Source organism: Perognathus longimembris, chromosome 19 (assembly GCF_023159225.1).
Source record: "Perognathus longimembris pacificus isolate PPM17 chromosome 19, ASM2315922v1, whole genome shotgun sequence".
Classification (NCBI taxonomy): Eukaryota; Metazoa; Chordata; class Mammalia; order Rodentia; family Heteromyidae; genus Perognathus; species Perognathus longimembris.
Window position 1 is genome coordinate 30,963,215 of NC_063179.1, and position 10,817 is coordinate 30,974,031.

At 41.2% G+C, this 10,817-nt stretch overlaps 1 long non-coding RNA gene across 1 annotated transcript; it reads left to right on the top strand.

The window, feature by feature from the left end:
- Positions 1 to 658: 658 nt before the first annotated feature.
- LOC125367704 lies at positions 659 to 7,797 on the top strand. Its single transcript, XR_007214130.1, has 3 exons — positions 659 to 754; positions 3,407 to 3,471; positions 7,237 to 7,797. It is a non-coding gene; the product is annotated as an uncharacterized LOC125367704 (long non-coding RNA).
- The last annotated feature ends 3,020 nt before the right edge of the window (positions 7,798 to 10,817 follow it).

The following is a 10,817-nucleotide window of genomic DNA, read 5'->3' on the forward strand; positions in this document are numbered from 1 at the left end:
ATAGGAATAAAACAGAGTGGTATGTCATTTCCACCAGAGGTAAACAGCTTATGGTCTATGCTGTTGATGGCAGGAGCTTGAGAATTGTTGATGTGTATGGTGGTGGGGTTTTCTGTCAAACACTCCTTTTCTCTGGCTTTGCCTGGCAGGATAGCTGCTGAAAGGTCTGTGAGTCTCTTTTCTCTTCTCAATTTCCTTTAGGAAAAGGAGACTTTACAGTCATGTCTTAGTCTTGTTTCCCCAAAGCCTGAACTGACTCCCTTTAGTTAGCACATCAACACATCATTCTTCAAGCAGTATTCACTGAGCAGATACTGGAAAGGATAGTGTGGAGTGCCTTCAGCTTTTACTTTGTGTTTCATTATCAAGTAGAAATTGTATTTTTGTTGCAGTAGGTCCAGGGGTTTTGTTTTACAGCACAGTGACTATAACATACAGTTCATTACAATGTATTCTATACTTGAAAACTGCTGAGAATGAACTTTTAAGTATTCACATCACAAATAAACAAGCACAGAAGGGGATATGCATGCTAATTAACTTCACTTAGCTACTCCATAACAAGTCCACATCCTGAGACATGATGTTGTAGGCTTCTCCTTTCTAACATGCTGCTCTGCCTTTTGGTCTTTTCAGTAGGTCAGTGACAGTGCTCGCAGGTCTGTACTCCTCGACAGTGATGAGGTCTTGGTGTACTACTATGATGACGTTAGAACCCTATATGAAGGTTTCCAGAGGGGCCTGCACATGTCAAGTAAGCCTGTTTCGGTGACTAACGCTTACTGCTTGTTTTCCATAAAGCAAGAGCAGCCTTCCTTTTAGAAAGGAGCATTTTGGTGAAGCATGTGCCTTTTTTGGCATGATTCAAGCCCTCTGTCTCCTTTGTGACTTATTCATAGCCAGTATCAGACCTCACTGAATCCTCTGGATAGGTCCTGTGTCCCAGGGGTCTTCCTTACCAAATATGTCCCATATTGTATGGAGAACCACAAGTACAGTAGCTCCTGATGGGTGCTAATGTTTCCTACAGTCGAGAGACCTGTATAACTGGGCGCAGTCAGTCCAGAGTTTTTCAAGTTTCCTGGACCACAATACAATCATTTGACCTCCCTAGGAAGAAGTGTTCCATCAGAGACACTTTGGAAATAATTGGCTTACAAACTGATTCTGAATTTCTAATTGTGGCAAAGGGACCTATGGAGTCTGGTACTTTCCTCCTTTCCAGCATTGCTCCCTCCAAGGCCCCCCTTGAATTGTCCTCAAACAAGGCCACACACCTCTGCTCTCCCACCTAGTCTTTGAGTGCTTTTATTCCTTCTCTTGGTCATACAACTTGTTCTTTCTGCCTGGTGGATTCTTATTAATTTTATAAAACTCAACTCTCATATTATCTTTTCTAGAACATCTTCCTGGTCTATTATTTTCACCCCCTACCTCCAAGTGGCACATTTCTCCCTTTTCACTTTTCAGCATCATATGCCTACTTCTGCAATATGCATTTAGAGTCTGGACATCTTTATCTGACACTTACCTACATAATTAAAAAGAACTGCTTTGAAAGTCTCTGTTTTCTTCTTTTTTAATTTTCTTTTAATAAGAGATGCTTTTTATTCTAAGCCTTAATTTCTTAAGACACTGTAGGACTGAAATACAGAAGAGCAAAGCCTAGCATCTGGATAAAGAAGTCAGCTTAGAGGTTAGAAACCTAAGATTTGAAATTTTCACCTGAGTTTACTGTTAATCAGATTCCTAATCACCACCTAGACATACCTTATCATTGTCTTGAAAAAAAAAAACACTAAGGCCCAGGCCTCATAGTACTAGTCACATCAACCATGTTGCTAGCAGGGCCTGGGAATGGTACATGTTTTTTAAGTTGCAAGGTGAGCCTGGGGCTTAACCACCACAGACTAAAGCTGGAGTTGGCATGCTTACCCTGCAGATGGCCAGTTAGTAAATACTTTAGCCTTCTTGAACCACATGGTCAGTGGCAGACTTCAACAATACATGAATGAATGAGTTCATCTGGGTTCCAATAACATTATTTACAAAAACAGGCAATGGGACTCTGGGCAATTGGTTGTAATTTTCTAGCCTCTGTTCTTGAAGAATAAAATGACATGGTTTCCTACAGCTAATGGGTTTTTTCCCTCCATCTGCAAAGCAGTTATCTACTGCTGTAGTTTATGTGAACTGCAGGGTCCAACCTGTTTTTGCTCTGTTGAATAAGTCAGTGTGTCAGGCTGTGTCTTCCCATCTTCATGACAGGTGCTTGAATTGGCATGTACATCACACTTCTCTAGGGCATAAACTCTGGATACCAGGGCCAGGCTTGTCCTGGCCCCTCCATTCTCAACCAGTTATCCCATATCCAAGCCCAGTCTGAACACCTGTACAAGGGCTAGAGATCTCACTCAAAGGGAGAGCATTCGCCTAACATGTGTAAAGCTGTGGGTTCCAGTTCTTTCTCCACCCCTGCAAAACAAAAGTCAAATGTCTTGAGTACCTTTCTGAATTCAAACCTGCAGTGGGTGGTAAAAGGTATGGAGGGATCTGCTTCTTTGCTATCTAAGTTGGAATTGGAATGCACCTTGGTGTTTCTCAACTATTGCTTTCACGGATAATCCCTATTCTCCCTCCTTTTTCATCTTTTCTTCATTTGGTTTCTGGGCCATTACCATGTAATTAGGAATCATGTGATTCCAACTGGTCCTTGGGGTAATCAGAATTTGATCATATAAATAACTTCATTTCTCTTTCCATATTCTGAGTGAGAATTCTTTAAACTTCTCTTGCACTTTTGAGAGTTTCTTCTTCTGAAAACCTGTGGCAACAGAAACTCAACCTCTTACTACTGGCTCCTGTCCTAAACCAATAGGATACTAAATTGAATTTAAAACTTGAGCATCCAGAAAGATTGTAATTTCCCATTTTTCTCCTCTATTTATGTCCACCTTTCCTGCTCATTTTTTTTTCCTTTTTGTGAGTTGTGGGGCCTGAACTCTGAGCCTGGGTACTGTACCTGAGCTCTTCAACTCAAGCTAGCACTACCACTTGAGCCACAGCGCCACTTCCTATTTCCTGGTGGTTAATTGGAGATAAGAGTCTCATGGACTTTCCTGCAGGGGCTGGCTACTCGGCCTCCTCGGCCTCCTCAGTAGCTATGATAACAGGTCCCCAGCCTCTCCTGCTCTTTTTCAGCAACAAAATAGAACAACAACAGTAAAAATAAAACAACCCAAGTAAGCATTTCTAACCTGAACTCCTTTGTAATTAGAGAACTAAAGTAAAATAATATTAGTATCTTGTGGAAAATGGTAGGATAGAATTAAGATACAGGCACGTCTATGCATGTTAGAACCACCCTTTATTTTGTAATTATTCTTTTCTGCTTTTTTTTTCTTAGACAATGGCCCTTGATTAGGCTCTAGGAAACCAGACCAACCCTATGAATGGCTTTCCTACAAGCAGGTGAGTTTCCTGGCTCTGTGACTGCTCACCACACTGCAGAATGAATGGTAATTTGGACCAAAACACTTGAAGCAAATGACTCCTCCTCAGACCTGAATTTGCTCTTCTCTGAAGAAGGGGTATTAGGAACTCAGAATCCTCAACCTGCAATAAGATGCCCAAGGAAGAAGTATAACTGGCCCCAAATCACAGCTGCACAAGGGCAGCAGGACAGGGAGTAAGGTCTATAGCAATCAGCATGTATCTGACAGCTTCTTCTGCTTCAATATGGTTCAGCATGGGTCCTCAAAGCTGTCCTGGGTCCACACTTGCTGGGTGTGACATTGAACTCTAGAGCAGCCTAGAGCTCCTCCAAGAAGTAGCCCATCTGGGTTGCTGTTGGGACACAAAGGAAACTGGGACTTAAGTATTTTCACTCTGGTCCCCACTGATTGGTGGCTCTAATTATTTACATACAGTTTGTAAGTGTCAGGTTGCAGAACAGGAAAGCATTGCTTTTTATTTTTTATTTATTTATTTATTTATTTATTTATTTGTTTATTTGTTTATTTATTTACTTACTTACTTATTTATTGCCAGTCCTGGGCCTTGGACTCAGGGCCTGAGCACTATCCCTGGCTTCTTTTTGCTCAAGGCTAGCAATCTGACACTTGAGCCACAGCGCCACTTCTGGCCGTTTTCTGTATATATGGTGCTGGGGAATTGAACCCAGGGCCTCATGTATATGAGACAAGCACTCTTTGCCACTAGGCCATATCCCCAGCTGCTTTTTATTACTATGTTATTATAATTATACCCAATCTAGATATCACTTCCCACTGAGTACCTAGGATTACAGGTGTGAGCCTCCAGTGCCCAGCTTTTATTTGCCCAATTAATCTGACCTTCTGGAGGCTAGCAATTCCTATGAGATTTTTTTAAAGAATGATGGGATATGGGCCACCTTTCTAGAAATACAAATGTTTATATATTGTCCCCAGGAGCTCTGCAGACAATTATAGGCGTTCCTCAGATTAAAGTACCTCAAGTGCCACTTACAGTTGTAAGCTGCTCTGTGGAATAGAAGGTACCTAGCCTACTATATGGCTTCACTGTCACCCTGCCAATGTCAATGTGATTCCCACAGGCAGGGCTGGATGGTTTCACATCCTAGAACCAACCAGATTCCTGGTAGGGATGGGTAGGGCTGCATTTCCTACATATGTGTGTGCGTGTGCGCACTTTAAAAGTACACTTGAACATTCAAATGTAAATAAAGTAGGGTTCCCTTTTGGCCACATCCCCTCCAACATTTATTATTGTTAGTTTTCTTGATATAGGACATTCTTATTGGGGTGAGATAGAATCTCAATATTGTTTTGATTTGCATTTCTTTTATGTAGAGCACTTTTTCATATGTCTCTTGGTCATTCTCATTTCCTCATCAGAGAAGTCTCTTTTTAAGACCACAAGCAAGAACACACTAAAGCCACCATCACAACAATGTTCACAGCAACACAATTTGTCATAGCTAAAATATGGAAGCAATCCAGCTGCCCCTCAGTAGATAAATGGATCAGGAAAATGTGGTACATATACACAATGGAATTTTATGCCTCTATCAGAAAGAATGACATTGCCCCATTTGTAAGGAAATGGAAGGACTTGGAAAAAATTATTCTAAGTGAAGTGAGCCAGACCCAAAGAAACATGGACTCTATGGTTTCCCTCATAAGGTATAATTAGCACAGGTTTAGGCAAGTCACAGCGAAGGATCACAAGAGCCTGATAGCTATGCCCTTATGAATGCATAAGATAATGCTAAGTGAAATGAACTCCATGTTATGGAAACGAGTGATATATCACTGTTGTAATTACTTTCAACATGCAATGTGTAACTGTGGCTTCTATTATTGATGATCTTCTTGTATCCCTTTCCTGTGGCTGTACCTGCACTATCACTGTATTTTATCTGAGTACATTGGAAGCTGTATATACTGGTGTTAGAACTAGGAAAGTGAAAGGGAATACCAAAATCGAGAGACACAGGATAAAAAGACAAACGACTACAAAAGCAATACTTGCAAACTTATTTGGTGTAAACCAACTGAAGAACTCATGGGAGGAGAGGGAAAGGAGGAGGCGGGGGGGAATGAGGGAGGACATAACAAACAGTACAAGAAATGTATCCAATTCCTAACATATAAAACTGTAACCTCTCTGTACATGAATTTGACAATAATTTTTTTAAAAAAATAAAAAATATATAGTGGCAAAGTCTTTGGATAAGAATATCCACTAGACTTCAAAATGGTGAGACACAAGACAAAGGGTGAACGAATGCAATAGAGATACTTACAAGACAACATGTTGTCAACAAGCTGTACAATTGTGGGGAGGGGGTGATTTGGGGAGGCAGGAAGGTAGGGGAAAATGAAGGAGGAGGTAACTATTTTCACAGGAAAGATACTGACTGCCTTATGTATGTAACTGTATATCACCATGACAATTAAATATTTAAAAAAGAATAACTATTTGAGTGTCAACCTGTTGAAGACATTCAATAAATTCATTAACTTTTTTAAAAATGTAAATAAAGATTTTTTAAAGTGTTTTCATTAATTTGAGATTGGAGTGGAGTAAGAGCAGGCAGTACTTAACCCTGCCTAATTTTTGCAATGTACCTCTTTTACAGAGTTGTTATAACAGTATCCATTTTTAAAAATTGCTCATAATAATTGTTAATACTATTACCCCAAGTTTGCTCTGTTTCTCATAATTATAGTATTTACCTAGTTAGCATTTTTCTCATGCACTAACTCAACCATCCAGCCACTTGTCTTTTTACCCCAGTTTTTGTTGTTTTATTACTTTAGGTCATTTTAAATAAGTACATAGAGCTTTTTAAAACCTCTTTATAAGATTGAATGAGTCCACTGAGAAGAGCTTACTCTTAATTTTTTAAGGTTAATAAAAGGAAGTTTCTGTTACCACTGGTAAGGTTTGGTTACTTTGCTGTTGCTCTTTTTAAATAAAAAGGAAAAAAGACAAAACCTATAGCTGGGTATGGTGGTGCCTTGTTACCTAGCACTTTGCAAGCTAGTGAGACTCTACATAAAAAAAAGGGGGGGGGGGGCTGGGGCTGGAAATATGTCCTAGTGGCAAGAGTGCTTGCCTCCTACACATGAAGCTCTCCGTTCCATTCCCCAGCACCACATATATGGAAAACAGCCAGAAGGGGCGCTGTGGCTCAGATGGCAGAGTGCTAGCCTTGAGCGGGAAGAAGCCAGGGACTGTGCTCAGGCCCTGAGTCAAAGGCCCAGGAATGGCCAAAAAAAAAAAACAAGGGCTGGGGATGTAGTTTAGTGATTGAGCATTTGCCTTAGCATGAGCAAGGAAGTCCCTGGATTCAGTTAATCACACTGAGAGAATGAGGGAGGGAGGGAGGAAAGGAGGGAGGGAGGGAGGGAATAATCCATGTCCCTTTATTGCTTTTATAATATAAAACTAAAACAGAAAAAGAAGCATAAAGCTATATCATCATCATCTCCCCTCTACAGTTGTTGAAATTCCTTTGCTTTTCAGAAGGAAGCCCGTCTTCACTTCCAATAATTCTGAGTTGTAGCAAATAAAACCGTGGCTTTATAATAATTTCAGCAAAGGAATAGCTCTTCTCTGTGCCTTGCTGCTTACTGACTGATGTGTACATGTATTCTCTGGTGAACTTTGTTCCCTGACATGGGGCCCCATGCTATTTTCTGATGTCTTCCCCCCTTCTCCTTTCAGGTTGCAGAATTGGCAGAGTACATAGGCTCGGCACTGATCCAGAAGGGTTTCAAGGCCTCCTCAGATCATTTCGTCAGCATCTTCTCTCAAAATAGACCTGAGGTATTAACCACTAGGTGCTTACACTCTATTTCTGAATTGTGGAGGTAGATAGGAACCAGAGTTCATGCAGCTGTATGCTTGAGACTAGATTTTATGGTCTGAGTTTCACTGAGAAAGGTTTTGTGTTATGCTTTAGAAAGATATACATATGAGGGACTAGGCATGGTGGCTCATGCCAACTAATACCACCTACTTGTGAAACAGAGGGAAGGAGGATCATAATTCAAGTGCAGCATGGGAAGGGAAAAAGGGAGGTAACCACACATTACCTTACAGTCAAGCGAGGGACAAATCTTGCTCTGCAGGAGACAGTGATGGAGAAAGATTGTTTCTAGGCCAACCTGGGTTAAAAAAACAAGTGAAGGGACAAAGGGTGAACAAATGCAGCAGTTATACTCACTAAACATTATATTGAAAATGAACTATAAAACTTGTGGTTGGAGATGGGAGAAAGCAAAGGAAGGGGTCACATTGTCCAGAAAGAAAAAGAAATGTGGTCATTACTTGACTTGTGTAACTGTATCCCCTCTGTATATCACCTTTATAATAACAATTAAAAATATAAAGTTAGCAGGATCCTATCACAAAAACGTTAGCAAGTCTCTATCTAAAAAACAAGCTAGGCATGATGGCATAAACCTATGATCCCAGTTAGTGAGAAGCAGAGATGGGAGGATTATGGTTTGAGATCAGCCCCAGCAAAAAGTTAGGAAGACCTTCATCTCAACAGACAAGCAGGAGAGGTGGTTCATGTCTCTGTAATCCCAACTCTTCAGAAGAAATAGGTAGAAGGAACAGAGTCAAAGGCTAACCTCGGGCAGTGAGAGAGAAAAAAGGAAAGAACAAAAGAAAGAGAGAAGTGTCAAGAGAAAGGAATGCAGGGAGAGAAGAGAAGTGGAGAGAGAGACAGAGGCAAATAAAGACAAAGAGAAAGCCCTGGGGCAGTACCCCTATGAGCTGGCTTCATGTACACATAGTGTATTACTTGCCTGTTTAGGCCCATGCTTGGAGCTTTGGGAAGCCACTGTATGAAAGTTAATTTAAATAAGAGTCCATCTTGGAGGTGTTGCTTAAATGGTCAGTCAGCAGGTTAGTAGCAGAACTGCTTTGGGAAAAGTTAAGCATCCAACATAAAGGAATCAACTTTATTGTTTTACATACTTAAGTCCAGAAAGATACAATCTCTGCTACAGTCCCTGGGCTACTTCCTGTTTTACAAATCAGAATACCTTCTTAAGAGTTTCATGTTCCATAAAACGAGAAATAATATTCCCCACAGATGGCCTATGACTACACTTATAGAAATTAGTTTCTTTTATTCCAGACAAACATATCCATTGGAATTTTACCACGAATATATACACCCACAGCATAGTCCTCACTACAAGAACTAGACTGCTTCCTATATTTATGAGTTAGTTCTATACCAGGCACTCTGTAGGGCCCCTCTGCACATAATGACTTGGGTGCTATCCCTGATCATGTAAGGGAAGACAGACGCCAGAAGTGATGCTTTCTCTAATGTAGTATGGACACAGGACAGATGGATTATGGGAGGTCAGCCAAGGAAGGATTCCTGGAAGTGATACACGGACAGAGTCTCTATAAAGAGTAGGGCAGGAAGGTCAAGGGATGCCAGGATCTGTGCATAATCAGATCACATTGTATCCAAGTCAAGGAATGGGGCATTTTACAACAGTGGAGTGACAGAATAAGAGGCAAGAAAGAGAGGACCGTGCAAGGCACACGTCCCCTGTGGAGAGGCTCAGCCCTAACTCCATGCTGGTAACTTAAAATCAGTTCCACGGAAAAACAAAAAACCACCCCACAACATCCCAGTTCTAAGCCAAGTAGTGAGATGCTTGTACTCTCTTCCCACGGTGCTGAGCCTTTTTCCGCAAAGGAGTCAGAATCCTGAGAAATATGTTCAGTGACCTATAGGTCACAAGACATGTTGATCGGCTATGTAAGCCAGCTGCTGTCATTTCAGTGGCAAGATGAGTAATCGTTCTGTCATGTCTTTCCTATGATGCTTTTCAAGGGGAAGTTTGTTTTTCAAAACATATTTTCCTATTAGAGAAATACATGGCCTCCTTCCCCTACCCCCATGCTGCTCTGTACACTGCTGTGGGCAGCCCCTGTATTGCCTTGAGCCCAGCCCGAGAGGAAAACCATATACTGTGTTGTCACCTGGCTCCAGCCTACCTGCCTTTCTAGGCTGGCTGCTCTACTCATGCTCATTAGCTTGTATTATTAATGACTTTTCATGGGTTTGCCACTTTTCTTCAGTCAGATTACACTTTCTTTTGAACATGCAGGAAGGATTTTGTTTTATAAATCTCTCCTTTATATGGCCCTGAGTGTAGATACACAAATGTTGATTTTATTCCACTGAATCTCAGAGGAGTGTTAAAGTGGTTCTGATAGGACATCTTCCTCTTTTCTCCATAATCTTTACCATTTACTGAGCTGGCCTGCTTCATGTATTCCATGGTGGTGGTTCCCCTCTATGATAACCTTGGAACTGAAGCCATCACATACATATTCAACAAAGGTAGGGTTGGGATCTATGTGTCAACTTAGTTGTTGGTTATATTCAGTGGCTTTACCTTTGTATGCCTGATTGGATAGAGAGTGTACATTTCATTGTACACCTACCTTTCTAATAAAAAAATGTAAAGTCCCTTTCCCCCACCCCTGCACCCCACATCAGTGGCTCACAATTGTAAACCTGGCTACTCAGGATGCTGAGAACTGAGGATCACAGTTCCAAGCCAGCTGAGGCTGGAAAATCTGTGAAACTCTTATCTCGAATTAGCTACCAAAAAAAGTTGAAAGCAGACCTGTGGTTCATGTGGTAGAGTGCTAGCCTTGAGCAAATAAGAACTCAGGAACAGCACCTAGACCTTCCTGAGTTCAAGCCCCAGGACAAGCAAAAAGAAAAGAAGAAGATGAGGAGGAGGAGGGGAGGGAAATTGGGAGAAAGAAGAAGAGCAGGAAAAATGTAGCTCTTATGCTATTCTCGGGTCAAATATTAGAGTCAAGCTTTAAGTAAACACCCTAGAGCTCATTCTTTATCATCTCTCTTCATTTACAGCTAAACTCTCTGTGATTTTTTCTGACAAACCAGATAAGGCCAGACTCTTACTAGACAGTGTAGAAAACAAGTTATCATGGATTCGTATGGCAGTGACCTGGTTGAGCAAGGCAAGACATATGGTATGGAAATCATCAGTATGAAGGTCATGGAGGTGAGTCATGGTCCCTGTCACATCTCCCATACCCATCTCACATATGTACTTGTAACCCAACAGTGCTGCCAGTTCTCCCAGCAGCTATTGAAAATCGAGCAGGAATCCTATTTTCTTATTGGAAAGATTTCTCTGGACTGGTCAGTATTAATACTTGCAGAAGTCTTTGCTCATAAAGTGGGTTGCAATGCTTGTGTTAAGTCCGGAGCCTGATGAGTGATGCCAATC